The sequence below is a fragment of the Lepisma saccharinum genome, chromosome 11, assembly GCF_977018435.1.
Source record: "Lepisma saccharinum chromosome 11, izLepSacc3.1, whole genome shotgun sequence".
NCBI lineage: Eukaryota > Metazoa > Arthropoda > Insecta > Zygentoma > Lepismatidae > Lepisma > Lepisma saccharinum.
Window position 1 is genome coordinate 62377282 of NC_139239.1, and position 19160 is coordinate 62396441.

General features: G+C 41.7%; 1 protein-coding gene across 4 annotated transcripts in view; it reads left to right on the forward strand.

The window, feature by feature from the left end:
• Positions 1-19160, forward strand: part of LOC145994851 (serine/threonine-protein phosphatase 2B catalytic subunit 3) — a 237928-nt gene that overhangs the window by 176549 nt on the left and 42219 nt on the right. The gene's annotated exons all lie outside the window — the stretch shown is intronic.

Consider the following 19160-nt stretch of genomic DNA (forward strand, 5'->3'; position numbering starts at 1 on the left):
CTGCCTCTGGTTACACTGAATTCTCTTCGCTCACTTTCGACGCTACTATGACTGTTCTTTTAATTGACCCAGCATGCCGTATTCTTTGGAGCAGCGTGTGTGCATTGCTGAAGAGTATTTTACTACTCATTCTTACACTCATGTGCAAGAGGTTTTCCAAGAAAAATCCCCTGCTTCTGCTGTACCTCACAAAGCAACTGTTTTACGACTAGTCAAACACCAACAAATGATTTTGTTAAGAGTTGGTATTATTATTGAAGATTAGGCACACACAGAAGATGTACTACTTAGAAATTTTCAGCCAAAAATGCAGGCTCGACCAGGACTCGAACCTGGGTCTCTGGCATACCGTACGATTTCTCTAATCACTGAGCTACTGATTTATCTCTATCGCTGTTTTACCTGTGCAATGAATATTTTTCGCTGAAAATTTCTACGTAGTACATTGCCTGTGTGTGCCTGATCTTCAATAATTAACATCTCTACGCTGGGAGGAACCAGGCAACGTCGAAGTCTACTGTATTTCAAAGGCAACAGATCCCGTTGCGGTAGCACTGGCATAGAAGATTCCACGCAGGTAAAACAGCGACATCGAAAAATCAGGCGAGACCAGGCTGGCTCAGTAGCTCAGTGGTTATAGCAATGGCACAGACTCGTTCGAGTCCGGGTCGAACCTACATTTGTCGCTGAAAATTTCTACGTTGGTATATATTGTTGAAAATCAATTCTCAGATGTTTTCAGCAAATTAACAATATTTTTTAAAAATAATGTAATTGCTTTTATTTAGATACGTGCTAACATAAATTTATTAACCCAGTGATAGCGTACATGATTAGTTTAGTGCAGAAAACCTGGTGTAAATACCTCTTACGGTTTTCATGATATACATTTTCAAAGTTTGGGCTGTGCGACTTTTGAAGTAGTATGCACAATTGCTAGTAGGTAGTTTCCTAGCGCCTGATTTTCAGGGCTGGCGCCTAGCTTTGAAGAAAAGATCACAGCCTGTAACCATATCGGTCGGTTTAATGTCGATCTCCTCGGTTGAGGGGTTGATTACCTCGTTGATCCAGCTGGAAGAGAACTAGTTGGGGTGGTTTCAGTCTCGCTTTCATCTTCCAACTGGGGTGTTGTCATGTCGCCGTCGGCTAGTGTGTCGTTCTCTGTACCGTACACCGCCGAAGCCATCTAGGGTGTACTACTCTCCTAGTACCTTCCTTTAATAGTACCTTGAATAGGATGCTTCCTGCGTGCCTGAGAATATTATTACACCTGGAACATGATTTGGAGTTCCGTGCCTTGGTGACTGAACCCACACTGCGTCATTCTTTTGATACCTCTTCTTTGAAAAGGATTGTTTATCTTCTCGATTTCTCCCACGACTCTTGAAAGGAGATGAGTTTACATCCCTTTGGGACTTGGCTAAGGTGGCATCCTTCCACCAGAAACGTGGTCTGTACCGCAACACAGAGGCAGAGGGTAAACTCTCTGCTTCACCAAGACGCGTGTTGTGCAGCATAGTAAGAAGTTTGGCTATTCCTGTATCTAATTCCAAAGCATTCATGTTTGGTTTGTCGTGTAGGAGTTTACTTAATCTTTTCTTCACTGTCCGCACGTATCACTCTGCAAGACCATTACTGGGACTATGGTGGAGATGTGACATGAGAAATACCATACTTCTGGCAGAACTGTTAGAATTCTAGTGACGTGAAAGTCGGACCGTTATCGGAGACTATAGTTTTAGGTACGCCTAGGTGTGCACATGACTGTAAAATCCAACGCACAGTCTCATTGGTATCTAGGGTGTGGACTGGCCACACGTCTGTCCACTTGCTGTATGCATCAACAACGATAAGAAACTTGCGTCTCGCGAGAAAGAAATTATTAACGTGCCACCTTTCCGAGACTGCAGTAGCAGGAGGCCACGTAGATGACTGTCCATTTCGAACCTTCGGTGCATGTGCTCCGCACGTGGAACAACGTATAATGAATTCCGAAATATGTGCTGAAATCTTCGGCCACCAAAATCTAGAGTGACACAATTGCTTCATCCAGTTGATCCCTATATGACAATCATATAGGCAATGGAGTACCTTATTGTGAAGCTTATATGGGTTAATGAATCTGCCCATCCATAATAAACATCCCTGTTCAAATGTGATTTGTTTCCTCTTCTCAAAATAAGGAGACAGGCCACTCTGCGTCTGTTCTGCGTTCAATCTCTCCGGCCATCCAGTAGTAACAAACACAATTACAGTAGATAATAACGCATCTTGTTTAGTGTTTTTAGATATCATATCCACAGATACTGGAGCAGCAGAATCGCCGATTGTGCCGTAGAAGAAATGGTATTCTTCATCTAGACACCGACGTTTCACCTTGCATAGGTAATCGGCTCAACATATCGGTTACTTGTACTTTATTGTATGCGACAATGTGTTACCTGTACGCAGCCAGCAGTAATGCCCAACGAGTTAACCTGTTAGAGGTGTGTTTCGTTATAGGTCTATCTGGAGAGAATATAAACTTAACTGCACGAGCATCCGTGACAATATCAAACACTGATCCTAGTAGGAATTTATTTGTGGAACTTCTTGATTCCATGAATAACTGCCAATGCTTCATGCCCAACCTGAGAGTACCTTCTTTCCGTATCTGTAAATATTCCCGAAGAGCATGGAATGGTACGTAATTCACCATCGATTATGTGGCAGAGTTGAGCACCGGATCCATAAGGAGATCCATCAGTGATTAACACTAGCGGTTTGGATGGGTCAAAGGTTACGATAGGTTTGACATATCGTAGCTCATCTAAAATACCTGTGAACTCACGCCGGCAATCCGAAGTCCAGTCCCACGGTGCATTTTTCTTCAAAAGTAAGTAGGCTGTGCATCTTCGATGCTAAGTTTGGGATGAACTTCCGGTGAAAATTAATCATGCCGATTAAGGAGCGAAGTTGTGTCTTATCTTCCGGTGGGCGACAATTCAGAATGGCTTTAGGTTCTTCTCAGAGGTCTGTATTCCATCACCATCATCGACTTTATATCCCAAATACTCAATACTTGATGACAGCAATTGACTCTTGCTAGCACTAGCTTTAACGTTGTGTTTTGCAAGACGCTGAAGTACTTCAAATGTTCGTGTGAAACATCCTCCCAGGGTCTTTCCTCCTATTATGACGTCATCAAAATAGACCAGGTGACTCGCCTAAGATTTTGGCCAACACACCATCTGGAACAGATCGCCACTGATGTTTATCCCGAAGGGTAGGCGCTTAGATCTAAAAAGGCCCCAAGGAGTATTGACTACAGTTATCTTCTGTGCTTGCTCAGACAGAACTAGCTGACCGTAAGCCATCTGTAGATCGACCACTGAGAAATACTGGCAACCTACTAGACGGGTGAAAATATCCTCGGTTTTCGAAATGGGAAATTTCACATTTTTTTGTCATTTTGTTTACAGTACCCGAAAAATCAATGCAAGGTCGTAATGTTCCATCTTTCTTCGTCACCACTACCAATGGCGATGCCCAATCTGAATAAACTATAGGTTCCCAAAGACCAACTTTTACTAAATCTTGAATGTTCTGATGTACTTGTTCTCCTATACCATGTGGAACTCCATAACTTTTCTTGTATAAAGGAGAAGCACTGCGCCTTAACGGGATATCTAACAAGAAGGGAGTAACAGGTTTCGATAAATCTCCATCGAAAACTTTGCTGTATGATGAAGCAATTTGTTGTTTCATCGAATCTGCCGTCAAAATTGATGTATTAGAAGAAAGTGAAATGTTGGTAAGTAATAACCTTCTCCAGGAAGGATTAATTACGTCTAACCACGATATTCCTATGAGTGGATATGTTAACGGCTTTTTGCATAAGATTACAGGTAATGGAAACTGTTGATTTTTTAAATCAAGTACAACTGTAGCTTGTCCCACAACTTGTACATAACCATCGTTGACTCCTTTCAGTCTGATAGTTGTAGCAGAAATTGTACATTCCGGAAACTGTTGGTCGAAATGTCGTACATTGAAAATTGTAATAGCTGAACCAGTATCTATCTCACATTTGATAACCCGTGAATTTATAGTTAATTGTGTAATTTTCAGAAGAAAATACATTGCTTGCCGAACTTTGCGGTGAAGTTACCGAACGTTCAGTTGAACCAGCTAATACAGTGTGTTGCCCGAGTGCTTCTACCTTTAGATGAGTTAGCGTGAGAGCTGTTACGTTATCTGGAAGCTCCTCATCAATAGATGATTGCGTGAAGGCTCTTTGGATGTCTTCTTCACAGATTTATTACCTTTAATATTTTGTTTCTTTCTGTATTTACTACTCCAATGTCCTTTGCATTTGCAGTAATTACAGATGGAATTCCAAGCTTTACATCGTCCTTGTACATGACATTTTGTACAATTGTCACACTGACTAATGTAAGATTTTTTGTGTGTAACTTGTCCACGTTTCTTTAACGTACATGAATCTTGAGAATGGGATAATTCTTTAGTATACAATGAATTATCAGGCTTATGAGAAGTAGAGCTAGACTTCGTGTGATATGAATTTGTATGTCTAGGATCTGAGAATAATCTCACCTCACGTTCTAGCATTTCAAGCTGTAAAGCTAATTCTTGGCATTTCGCAAAAGTTAAATCATTTTCCGATAATAATCTTTTGCGTGTCGTATCAGACTGTAATACTACAATAACTTGTTCCACAAGAGCTTCCTCAAGGTATTGATTAGACATGCATTTTGAAGCTTGCTGTTTCAACCTAACTATGAACTGATAAACCGATTCTCCTTGTACTTGAATGCATTTTCTGAATTTAAACCTCTCTGTGAACTTGTTCACTTTAGGCCTGTGATGCCGTAGCATTTTATCTTTAATTGTCTTGTACGACAACTGAGAAATATCTTCGGGTGCAGTAACATTACGTAAAACTTTAAAAGCTTCTGGACCCATAACTGCAACAAGAACAAGAACCCTCCTCTCTTCAGAAACACTTTGAGCTGCGCACAGTTGCTCGAACCTTAAGACATAACTGTCAATGTCTTCAGTTTCCTCGTGAAACTCACTAAAAGGAATGTTAAGTGCCATTGTATAAATTACTAATGACACGGTGATGGATCCAAGTATCGAAGTAAATGTTCAGCCCCCGAATGCTATCCGTCAACCTTGTGATCAAGAAATCTACAGAACCTATGTACTTAAGTACGCTTGTTCCGACCAAATGTACACATTCTGGTAGAATGAGAAATGTGCAATCTCTATGTAAACAAGTTTAGTTCTGAATACTCATGAACGAAATATGCACTTCGCATGAAATCGTGCCACATACGTACAGAGACTATCCTTGAAGCATTCCGTCGTTACTTGATTATACGAATCCTTTTTCGATCCAATCATATCCTGTCCACACAGCACCAGAATGAAACGTTCCCGAGTGATTGTGGATTGCTTAGGTACACGTGAAAACACGGATAGACACAATAAAATACTTCTGTACAAAGAAAAAAACCACAAACGAGGTTTAATAACTTTCAACATGCGTACAACATTTGCGCCCGAGGAATCTTAAACTAACTCTATCGTAATCAACAACAGTGTATCGAACAATTTGTTGTTCTTCGTAGTTACATGATTATACATACTATTACTGATTTTCTCTCCTGGACCCGAATTGAATTTATTTAAAATTCCTGGACCTTTAACAACCCTGGTGTGTAATATGGCGTCGTGTTTTAAGATGATAACGGCAACTGTTCTTCCTGCAAATGTTCCTCGAATCAATCTTGATTGGATGCACCCGGGTTGGACATGGAAAGGATTGCATCAATGCTGAGATTTTTACCGAAAATCCATGAAACAGCCTCGAAATGTTGTCAAATGGGGGAATAAACATTGCATAAATGAAAACTAGTGCAACAATTGCAGGAAGAGGAAGTCTCTCGATCAAGCCCCCCTCCCCGGGCCACCCATCCGCCACTGGGCATGCAGGAAAAAGTTCGAATAACTCCCTCGAAAATGATCGTAGAAAGGCGGGACTTTATTTTCCCGAGATGGGTGTTTTTTTGTGAGTGTCCCTGTATCAATTTAATCTAATCGTCTCTCATCCTGATTGTCGTCGCGATTAGCCAAAAGTGGCAGGAATAAAACGTAAAATAGCAAAAGTACAAATGGGGAGGGCTTGTATCCACAGTAAGCTATTACAAATACAGCACACAAGCGTTACAATTCACGCGGACAGTCTCCCGTGTACTTCATGTAATTCTATTTTTATTCAGACTTAGAATATTTATTTACATGCATTGAAACAAATTATCAAAAACGTTGGTGAAATCTTGAAAGAACATTGTAACCTGTTGTGTCAGAGGTTCACCTGTCATCATCACAGCTTGATTGCAACGTCTAGCACCATGTCGTTTATCTCTCCCGTGTCTCTTTAACCAATAAAATCTCTGTAGTTGAACGTTTTTAACTTTGTTTCTGTTGCTAGTATAACGTAGGCGGTGTATAAAGTATATAATTTGCTGTTTATCGTATCGATCACACGTGAAGACAGATGTGCCCTTAAGTCAAACTGAGAACATTGTGTAAGGAAGGTGTCTCAGTCAAAGCGGTGATTTCCAAGTTCCACGGTTTATCTGTACAGTGCCCTCTTTGATACAGTACTTGGGCCATGCGTATAGATGCTCTAAATTTCGTGAGTTCTTTATCCGTCGTGTTCGTCTCCGAAGGCTCAGGGTTCGTATCCTTTGCGTTTCGCTATCCCATCGAACTCCCATCTAATCATCCTTCATCATTTCTTCACTTAACCTAAAGAGTTAGTAAAGAATGCGTTGAATAAAGTATAGTGGTTAACCATCCATCTTCATCGTCACAATAGAAACACGTGAAAATATACATCAATGCGGATGCCTTAGGGAGCTCCCAGGCTGAAGAGACATGTAACGCTTGCCGCTTGGAAACGAACCTTCGGGAGTAAAAGAAACCTTTCAGAATGAAACGACACGCGACATGGGAATTTCACACCGAAGACACAAGCGACACACGCCCCATCCAGTCTGTAGAAATTCATTCGCTAAGCATGCGATACCAGTGGACCGAGACGACACGATATCCGCTATTGAGAGAACAACCCAATCCAAGAGCACGCCATGTCACTCAGGTACGAAAGGTTGCATTTATTTCTGAATACTCGTTTCCCAATGATTCGTCTCTTCGGTCGAAAAGCTCTCGTAGTCAAGAGCTGAAAACCCAAGATATGATTGAGAAATCATCCAGTAAGTAAACATGATCGACTTTGAAGTAAATTAAGTTCATCTTTACACGAGAATTGAATAGAGGAAAAGCGAGTACATATCATTGGTTGTATGTGTTCAGTGGGGCTGATAACGAACATTATCCTTGCACGAATCATTAGAGCAGGAAACTCTGCACATAACGCAACGTAATGGTGCGTGGCGAGAAAGTACTACTCCAGGGACACATCATGCATCTAATCGCGAAGCGAGCATTTGCTTCGCTCAATGAAGTACCAAGCCACGGAAAATGGCATTAAAATCATTGTTCTTGACAGCGTAACACTAAGGAAATTCAAGTGACGGGCGTAATATGTATTTTTTATGTATGTATGGTGTAAATAATATATTTGTTACATTTCTTCCATTCTTGGCTAATCATGACGATGAAGGACACTTGCAAAGAACTCCCATGCCCAGGTCGACACTCGGGTTTAGCGATTGAAATATGGGTGTAAACGAATCCTACCACTGTTTGGTCAATGAGCGAAACATGCAAAACCCGTGAAATAAATGATCAGTCCGCTCAACGAGCGAAAACTTTGCTCTAATACTTGATACACCTTTGCTTGTTCGTCATATTGAAATACGACGCCATGTTGGATTTTGCGCAGCGTCCACTTTAAAAATTCTGTTTTCTCGGCAATCACTAGCCTATTTTGCATCGAATCTTTCCGAAATCGTTCATTGGACTTCTTTTTATGCTTCGGTAGTAGAATCTCCTTTGTAAATGTGTATTAAAATGGAAAATGTTGGGGGGGATATATTTTGGAACGTGACTTATGTAAGTCTCCGTCAGGAAGTGGGACTCGCTTGCTGTTGAACATGAATAACTCCGGCTTATATTTTGATGAAGGGAGCTAGAGGTATTAGCCGTTATTAAACTCTGGTGGCAAAGCACCGCCTCAGCTCTTCCCGTTTGACGAGAGAGGAGGAGCTAGTCTTGTTGGGTGTGTCGGTCAATAAATGGTCGCGTGTCGAGCGTATGTAGGGCGGAGGGAGCGACATTCTCTCTCTCTCTCTCTCGCTCGCTCGCTTGCTTGTTCTCTGAGCAGATAGGAATGAAACTCATCAAGCCTAGATTGCTGCAAGTGAAGTACAATGACCGTGTGTGTGTGTGTATGTGAGAGGCAATTCTGCTTTATGGCTACCTTTACGTCCGACGCCTTCAGGGCACCAAACTTTCGGTCGTCACACATGTGGTTGTACCCCTCATCTGCGTTCTCTCTCTCTCGAATGGTTACAACTTGTTTACGTGTTGATCCGTTCTTTTTTCGGTGCTTTTTATTGCTGCTTGCTCTTTTTACTGCATAAATTCTCTACCGGTAATTAGCAGAACTTGCTTCAAGAATTTATACTTTTTTACAAGTGCTTTTTCTGCTCCTGGGGATCTCCCCTTCTTACGCTCCTGATTTATGCAGTGAAATTTTTGTATGCCTCAAAGTGTTCATGCAACTGTGAGATGTCCAGAAAGCCAGTGTAGATATCAGCCTGGCTTTTTTAAAGAACGTATGTACGTGCAACGGTACATCGTAATTCGTCCCTTCGAATTCGCCAAATAAAACGAATGGTTCTTTCTTGCTTGGGTCCGAAAATTATAATGGAAATCTAATATTCCCAGTTCAGCAACGTGGCTACCTCTGAGAAAACACTCAACAACCATTCTCTCTCACGGTGTACACCCTGGAAACGAGGGTCTGGGGCATGGACCCACAGTCCTTGCAATCATCCTCCTTAGGGTTTGTGTGTTGCCGTTGCTCTTGTCCGTCGGTGTGCCGAATGCTCTTTACAGCCTCTCCTTTTGTTAGTGGCGTAATTATAGGTTTTACATTTGTTATACATTTGCTCTTGATAAAGAATTAATCTCCAAATTATTTGTTCCATGTAAGTTATTTCTTGTTCTTCTCTTCAAATAGTTCTGAATTACGGCTTATGTCGCCGTTTGATGAGATGGGTGCAAGTAGTCACATTGCTGAAGCATCCATTATAATTTTAAGTACTCTTCTCTGCGTTAAACTTTCCCCTCAGATAATTTCTATTAAGACTTGTCAACATTCTTGATTACAGTGTCCGTCACTTTGGTGACCTGATCTAGCTCAATATAGCATACGATAATACTATGATCTACTGGTAATGGAAAAACCCGTGTAAAATTGTATACTGCAAACTAAATATAAACGACATAAACTTATTATTACACAAATATATTCTACTAATCTTAAAATGATCTTGAGAACGCAAAAACTAAAATGAAAAATGTAGAACCCAAGCGAAATTTCTGTAACCATTACGCTCATTGGCCCTGTAATGAAGTTAGATTCTTTTCACACCCACGCCGTTTCTTCTTAAATCTACTCCCAGGTATCACTTTTGCAGGAATTCCCTGATTTTCTTGTCTGTAGAGAACGAGATAAACAAATCTACTGGCACAACGCTATTCGTCCAAAAGGAAACAGGTGTTTAGCATCGGTGAGAGAGGAAAAAACGAGATTCTTGGCAGAAGTCTTCGTGATTTCTGGCATCCGTACAGACGACTTTGCGTGTTTTTTTTCTCTTGCTTGTTACGAAATTTTTGAAGTAACAGTCGGCAAGATGATTTCCGGAAGTAATCTTGAAGACTTGGAGCAATGGTGGGCAACTAGAGAGAAACATGTTTGAAATATAAAACCCAAAAAAAGGGGACTAGTAACCAACAATTTGTTTAGACGACAGGCAAGTAGTTGTTTACCAGCACTTACTTTCTGTTAGTAATTGTGATGCAATCTCTTTCATTTGTTTAGAATTTGGAAACAAATAAATCGAAATTAACAGTTTATTGAAATCTATCATGCATTTTATTTTGACCACTAAAAAGTTCTCCTAAACGTTTTTGTTCATTTCGAAACAAATTTAGTTTTTTTTCGTTTATTCAGTCTCTTTTCAGCACCTTTCATTCAGCCTCTTTTCAGCCCCTTTCATTCTGCCTCTTTTTTTGTTCCTTTCATTCAGCCTCTTTTCTGTCCCTTTCATTCCGCCTCTTTTCTGTCCCTTTCATTGCGCCTCTTTTATGTCCCCTCCATTCAGTATGTTTTCTGTCCCATGTATTCCCTCTCTTTTTTATTCCATTTCTTTCCCTATATATTCTTTGTCCCTTTCTTCGTCTCTTTCTTTGCCTCCCTTTCTTCCATATTTTCCCCCTTTCTCTTTCTGTCACGGGTGAGTCTCCCTCTCATTTTCTTTCGTCTTCTCGCTTCAATCCTCATCCCCCCTTCTTTTCCCCTGTAAGCAAATGACCTCTGGACGTTCCAGAATAGATTCGCAAATGAAAAATTGCACCTGAAGAGCTCTCTCAAGAACAAATCGCAAATTAGCATTCGAATTGGAAACCACTGCTTCTGTTTTTAAGTGTGTAATTTTAGTTCTCTCTTACGGAACGAAGGAAAGCGGATAAAAGAATTAAGCATAAGCAGCAAATAGCTCCATCGGTCATCTGCGGCTGTGACACCTTAAGAAGATAAAGTGGTCATAAATATTCATGATCCGTCTTGAAGCTTTAAAAATGGCGGTGATAAAAGTTGAAAATATTCTACTTGGGCCGATGGAGGAAAGGCATCATCATATACATGTCTTCCGGCATCAGCGTATCTGGACAGGTTAGGAAATTAGTGGGCAGAACAGAAGGGCAACGCAGTCTTTTTTCCTCTCTGTGTGTGTGTGTGTGTGTGTGAGAGAGAGAGAGAGAGAGAGAGAGAGAGAGAGAGAGAGAGAGAGGAGGGGAGGGAGGCTAGGTGACATATCTGATTGGCTGGGTTCGGATGCTAGAGCGCTCTTTCTTTCTTGCCTCCCTGTTGGTGAAGGAGATTGCGAAATTGATTTTCCAAATTTGGGAAAGCTAGCTGCAATTAGTACTACGGTACGGTACGTCTTGGCCAGATCGGAAGGGTGGAAGAATGCCAGTGAATACCGAAAATTTTGGCTATATTCGTGACGTTCGAATTAATAGCTTTGTAAAAATATTCTTAAATCATATTTTTTTCCGTCGCAGAGAGTTCTGGGACCTGCAGACGAAAGAAGTTGGTTCGGTCAGAAAAGGCAGCTTTTCGACGATCCCGGAGTCGATGCCCGTTTTCGGCACTTAGTGGTTCCGATCCCACTTTAAAACACTAGGTCCCGTCCCGATCTGTGCATAAAGTGGGCCTAACTTAAAGACTGAAGCAGTTTTCGAAGTAACGAGTTATCTCTTTGGAGTAACTCTGTAACTTTTTAAAATGAGTGACTGTTACGGTTACTCATGGGCTAAAAATTTGAATTACTTTAAATGTCTCGCCTTTATATATATATATTATCATATTTAGATATGTACGGTTATTTATAATTAAATGAAAAATCGTTGAATTTTAATCATTGAAAAAAGAACGGGACGAACTGCTTGCAGCTCATGCAAGAAACTTGTTTTAAGAGTTATAACTTCCCTAGAAGTGACAGTTACTGTTCGAGTGAAGTAACTGTAACACGGTTACTTTGTTTAAAAAGACTAGCGATAAATAAAGGTAGCGAGGTTGTTCTAATTTCGACACGATATAGCTCTGGCCTGATTAACATATATAGAGCTGGGAAAATGAGTTTAAGTAACTACGGACAAGCGAATAATTATAGAAACTGTTCGTTGAAGATGCTCTCGTCAAAGTTAAGAGTGGATGTTTTATAGAGTACGAGCTAGTTTGAAATTTGATCATTGATCTAACTTCTCCAACCATTATCAGTATTGTAAATTTTACATATTGCAATAATTTAATATGTTTGCAAATACATGGACTTACCTGGCAGTTTGAAATGTATACCATATTATTTATATAAAACAAATTTTGGACGAGTTTTGATCGTAATTTTCCATCATTGAGTATCTTGCTGTGTCCTTAGGCAATCTATACACTCCCGTGTAGCCGTTTGGTTAGCGTTCCCGCCTTTGGTGCGAAGGTCCCTGGTGTGATCCCATTGGGGGCTCCAAAATTTCTATGTTAATGCAGCATCGTGAGGACAAATGCGAATCTACTTGAAGGGAAGCAGTAGCGAGTTCCGGTCTCGAAAGCCAGAAAACTGCGGCGATGAGGTTCGACGCGCTGACCACCACGCGTCACGCAATGAAAAAGCAGCTTAGCAGGCATTGGTCCTCAAAGGGCTGTTGTGCACGAGTTAGACATTGTATGAATGTTATGTCAAGGAATCCACAATATAATCCCTTTAATTTATATATATATATATATATATATATATATATATATATATATATATATATATATATATATATATGTGTGTGTGTGTGTGTGTGTGTGTGTGTGTGTGTGTGTGTGTGAAATTACGTCGCACGTCTTCATTACAATTCTTAGTATGAATGCCGGCCCTGTGGCGGAGAGGTTAGCATATCGCGCTACGACGCCAGGGGCCTCGGGTTCAAATCCTGCCCTGGGCATGGATATTTGTGTGTCCATTCATCAATTTCATCATATCGACACTCATCCCCATCTTCGCAAATTAGCCAAAAGTGGCACAAAAAGCGAAGTAAAAATAAATCAAATCTTATTATGAACCTTTGAAATCACAAGTATGTGAAAGGGAGAAAATAATGAAATAACGTGTGGTATTTTCAGTCGTCGAGAAGTAGTGTTTTATTTAACAAAACTGGTTGCTATTGAAACACCTGGTTGAAACAAAATATACGGCTGAGCGCGACCTCCTCTCTCCGACAAGTAGCAACCAACAAAAAATAAGGGTTTTTTTTGCACAAGCATGCCCTGATCCTAGTATAAATTATAGAATCCACGACTGCCAAATACGCTGCGGAAGACGAATTAAAAACGTAAATTCTGCCAAATGCACGTCAGTCAAGCCATTGTTGCTCCAAAAAATGAATGTATCCTGCGCTTTCCGCAACCAACTCGACATTACTCTTGCACGGTGGTGCCTATACGTGAAGGCGCAACGCACGGTATTCTCTCGAGACAGAATACATAGAACGCCTACTTTCATACAGGGCTTATAAAAAAGAGGAACAAAAACCTTTCTTTTTCGAGCAGACCTCATCTCCAATAAAATATCAACTCGGGGCAGCACCTATTGACCTGCTGAGTGAGATGAGTCAAGGGCTTGGGCAGAAACTGTTTATACAGGGTGTTTCTAAAGGTCGTTTACAACGCTTGGGAGGTGATTCCTCACACGAAAACAAGCAAAAAGTCTAAGTTCCATTTTTACGACTGAGGCTTCGTTTCCGAGATAGGAGCCTCGCAAAAGGTGACAAAGTGAACGTCACACCTAACTGGGACGAATACTATCACAGATAGAGAGGCGGTTCCAAGGGAATCATAAAGGAATTGTATGTGCTCAGTCCGGAAGTCACTATGAAAAGTTCACTGCACGCATGCGCAATGGAGTCCTCAAAGGAATTGGGGATTTCCAGCAACAACAATGCATGGAAAAGGTATGTAACGCAGCAAGAAGGACCGTGACAATGAGAAATGCGTTCAAGACAACACATCCCGACCTCAAACATCAAAACATGACCACCGAACACAAAATCCGAAAAGTTGAGCACGGTTGCATACCCCAGTTACACGCGAGGAATGAACGAATCATGTCATGTGGCATACGAGAGACAGGAGGAGGGAAAGAAAAACACAATATCAGATGATTGCGACAACGTGTATTTTTACACGCGACAACTGCGTAATATCCCCCCCCCCCCACACACACACAACAAACAACAAATGCTACAATATCTTACGCACAGACAGTCCGTGTCACTGTACACCAACTGAAGATGTCACTTTCACCACACAAAGGGGGTGGGGAGCAATACCAAAAGTGTTCTCACTGGTATTTGCCGAGGGCAATAATCACAGACGGTTTTCAAAATGTCTGCCGTTTACTTCTACGCAGAGATGACAGCGACGAATCAAGGATTGTCGAGTACGAGCAAACAAGCCAGGTGTATCTGCTACCGTCGCGGCGGCGACGTTGATGCGAGCAACGAGGTCCTCAGCTGATGTGACAGGTGTGTCGTATACGAGGGTTTTCATTTCTCCCCAGAAGAAAAAATCGAGAGGGTTGAGATCTGGCGACTCGGTGGCCAAGGCACAGGCTCATCCCTACCAATGAACCTATTGCGAAACACGTCATGCAGGAAATGTCGTACATTACGATCGAAATGAGCTGGTGCACCATCGTGTTGGTACCACATTTCTTGCCGCAGTGCCAAAGGTACGGTCTCCAACAGTTCAGGCAGAACCTCACTAAGAAATGCATGATACGTGCGACCATTCAGGCGAACAGGGAGAATGTATGGTCCAATTAAATGATCATGTACTATCCCGCACCACACATTCACTGAAAACCTGTGCTGGTGATGGGCCACAAAAAGTGCATGTGGGTTGTCAAAGTCCCATACATGACTGTTTCTACTATTGAAGACATCCATCCTGGTGAAAATGGCTTCATCTGTACACAATACGTTTGCCCCGAAGTGAGGGTTTGTGTCCAGCTGATGCAACAACCATTGGCAAAACTCCATACGAGGGCGAAAGTCACGAGGTAACAGTTCTTGTACTTTCTGCAGTTTAAAAGGGTGCATTCCTTCATCTGACAACACTCGCCAAACATTCACATGAGACGTGTTTCGTGCCCGAGCGAGCACTCGCGTACTGGTGCCAGGATGTTCTGCGACCGCTGTTAACACATCTTCTGCAAACTGATGTGTGCGTACACTTCGGGGTCTTCCAACTTCTTGTCGCGGTGGTAACACTGACCCTGTTTCACGCAGTCGACTGTCCACTACCTGAAAGAAGGTGTGAGACGGTAAACGTCTATGTGGAAAGCGTTCTCCATAAAGACGCCTTGCCTCACGGCTATTACCACGTGCCTCCCCATACATGAGATGCATGTCTGCTAGCTGCTGGGTCGTATACGCAGCCATCTGTGTAATAGGGAGCTGGAACTGCAAAGTATTGTTTTTGTTTAACACTGGCACACTGCACAAATTGGCCGTATCACCGTACGAACACCACAGACCAATTGTTGCGATACTTGACTTGCCCACTCCACCACGTCAACTTCTTTCAATGCAACATACTAGTACTCTTCAATGCGTATGACAACCTAGAGCGAACTGCTGATCATATCCCAGCACCTGCAACACGATTGGGACGACTGCCGGAGAGAACCAACCCTTCGAGCTCCTCTCGCGGGAACAGCAGTCATGAAGGTCAAACGTAGACTACGAGAGCCAGACTTGCCTGTGCAGCGCTTCCAAAACTGGTCTCTTTTACGTCACAATGATCGCGTGCGAACACTTTTGGTATTGCTCCCCACCCCCTTTGTGTGGTGAAAGTGACATCTTCAGTTGGTGTACAGTGACACGGACTGTCTGTGCGTAAGATATTGTAGCATTTGTTGTTTGTTGTGTGTGTGTGTGTGGGGGGGGGGGGATATTACGTAGTTGTCGCGTGTAAAAATACACGTTGTCGCAATCATCTGATATTGTGTTTTTCTTTCCCTCCTCCTGTCTCTCGTATGCCACATGACATGATTCGTTCATTCCTCGCGTGTAACTGGGGTATGCAACCGTGCTCAACTTTTCGGATTTTGTGTTCGGTGGTCATGTTTTGATGTTTGAGGTCGGGATGTGTTGTCTTGAACGCATTTCTCATTGTCACGGTCCTTCTTGCTGCGTTACATACCTTTTCCATGCATTGTTGTTGCTGGAAATCCCCAATTCCTTTGAGGACTCCATTGCGCATGCGTGCAGTGAACTTTTCATAGTGACTTCCGGACTGAGCACATACAATTCCTTTATGATTCCCTTGGAACCGCCTCTCTATCTGTGATAGTATTCGTCCCAGTTAGGTGTGACGTTCACTTTGTCACCTTTTGCGAGGCTCCTATCTCGGAAACGAAGCCTCAGTCGTAAAAATGGAACTTAGACTTTTTGCTTGTTTTCGTGTGAGGAATCACCTCCCAAGCGTTGTAAACGACCTTTAGAAACACCCTGTATATGCACCGTCATCAGTGGTAGGTCCTTGATCACAACACGATATTGATATTATAGTTGCAAATGTGCATTAAATATGCGGAAACCTGACCTGGTTGATTGATTGATTTGGTGTTTTAAGTCCACTTTATGCACAGTAAGGCTAATCGGGACTTGACCTACAGTTTAAAGTGGGATCCACATGGCTTGAACGTAGTAATTTGAGCGTGTGTGGAGAAAGCATGAACACTTACCTATATGACTGTAATTCGTATATTGTGTTGTAATCAATGGCCTACCACCGATGACGTTGCATGTAAAGATGAAGTGTTTGGAGGCCTTGTATATAAGAAGGTGCCGGTGGATCTGTCCGGGATATTCAATTAACCTAACTACGGCCTGATTATATTTGTCACGAGATCTTTTTCTCTCCGCTATTGGAAACTTAGCTAATGTCCAGTAGAGACGGATGCATAAGTATTGAGAAGCAAATTGTCTGTCGCCATGTTTATTCTTTGTTTTCACGCAATGTAAGCTTCCAGAACTGAAAAGTTTCCGCGTAATGCTGGTGTATAAGACTGTACTGGAGGCCACACGAGAGTTTAGATCAAATGTCTAAATATTATAACCTTAAAGATATCTTTTCGTCATATCATATTGTCTGCCTAGTGCAGGTTTCGAACGAATTCCTCCGCAATGGCAATAACGCGTCTACGATCGATTGTCTCCTGTTCAAATTCAACTTTTTAAACCTACCAGATCAGATGAAATTCATTTTTACCTTTTTTTTTTTTAAAAAAAAAAAGAAAGATTCAAAATGCCTATCCGAGTTTTTCTGTGTCTGAAATGCAATTGAAGAGCTTATTTCTAAAGTGTCAAGTCTCCAATTTTAAAATTATTCATCACGTTTCTTTAAGTTGTTGTTTTGTCCGTTTTCAGTGAGATTTGCGGTGCTTGTGAGATGAACAAAATAGTGACAATTTAAGAAAAGGTGACATAATCAGCTCAAAGTTTATAAAATTGAAGATACCACACTGGAAATAAGTTCTTCAATTCCTCGCACAACTCCTTCGACCCCTCAAATATCTTCGTGGTGTACAGACTGGATCCAGGACTAAAATGTAGGTACACCCAACGGCAAAAGTAGGCGAATTGTTCACCATTTCCATTCAGTCCGTTTTTTTTTATTATTATATAAACAATCTGTTAATTGGAATTGATATAAAAACGTCAATGAGCAGGTGACAACGTTTGTTTTGCATCAGCAGAATCCCATTTCGTAAAACAACACAGGGAATATGACAAATAGGAATGAAAAATATTATCATCTTTGCCGCTGACTACCATCCCTACCCCAGGGACTGAATGCGGGATACGCGCTTCGTTCGTTGGAGCAGTTTTCCATCGGCGCTCATTTGACACCAAGCCCGTCGGCATTTTTGCGTTTGCAAAACCTGTAAGTAAAGCCCCCGCGTAAGGGTTTCCCCCATCGCACCGCCGCTTCCTTGATCCCCCGTAGCCTCGTTCGGCCTGGTCTCTCATTGATCCAGTCTTTCGTGGGGCCCGGCCAGCCACTCAGGGCTGCCAGCACTCGCTGCCAAAAAACACGCCCCCTATCGACGCGGTCGATCGCGTTTGAGCATCTCGCAACACCTGTATGAACGGACGGGCCCCCGTGTGCATTTTCTGCATAAGGTGGGCCAACAGGTTAGTCAGAGGCCTCTTACGCTTCGGTGCCCCCGATGTAATCCCTGCTTCCGTAAATTACGTGACCGGGGGTTCATTGTTGTCGCTTCGGGCGTACCAAATGTTAACGACCATGAAAGAATACACGTTCAATTAGTTTGTTATTTGTTCCACTTGTTTTACCATTAACAGATAAATATTTTTAAAGAGTTGAGCCGATTCAAATTGTGACATTACAGTAACAATGTTCTATTTAATGTATGTGTATTAAATCAGAGACCATTTTCATTTTGGAATAGTTTTCTGTGAATATGACATACACAGTTCCAGTATTTATATTATTTTCATAAAAAAAATACGTGACAGTAGTAGTATAATTTTAACTATCTCACCCCAAATTTTAGTTCTAATAGTGAACATTAGAGCCGCAGTGATCTAGTAGGTAGGGCGTCTTGACTGCCACGCGGGAGATCAGAGTTCGATTCCCAGGTTCTAAAATGGGCAATCTAAGATCGGATTTTTTCGAGATTTGTCTCTGCATAAATCTTCTCTGGGTTCAACCCAGCCTCTCGGAGCAACTCTGAAGTTGAATGCGCTCGGAGCTTAGTGCCGATCACTTCACCTCCAAAAAGTAGTACATTCCTGCCTTCCCCCCCCCCCCCTTAACTTGCATGAAAAAATATTATTTTGAATTTATTATATCTATTTCAAATAAAACCGTTATTGTTTTCCTCTTTCACAAAAAGAACTGAACCTATGATAGTAGAATTGAAGTCTAGGATAAGATCGCCTTAAAGCAACAATTAGGGTAACATAGGGCATGTAATAAACCGCAGCTCTCGACGGAAAACTCCTCCGCGCATCGTAGTGCTAAGGTACTTTCTGGGACAAGAGTTAACTCCGTATTTTGACAGGTTTCTCTTCAACAGTTTTGCTACGCTGTTACATGCGATAAAGTGTGCATAAATCATATTTATTCAGTTCTTGGACTTAGTTGGCTTCCTGAAATAGTTCATCGTACAATGAAGTCAGCCAGACACTCGTGTCGTTGCGAGAGCGAAATAATGATTTTTGGTTAGAGTACAGTTTTTATTAGGGTTTTTTTTTTCCCTTGGGGGAATGAAACCGCGAAATAGTTTCTATTTAGAATTTAATTGTTTAAAAGTAATACT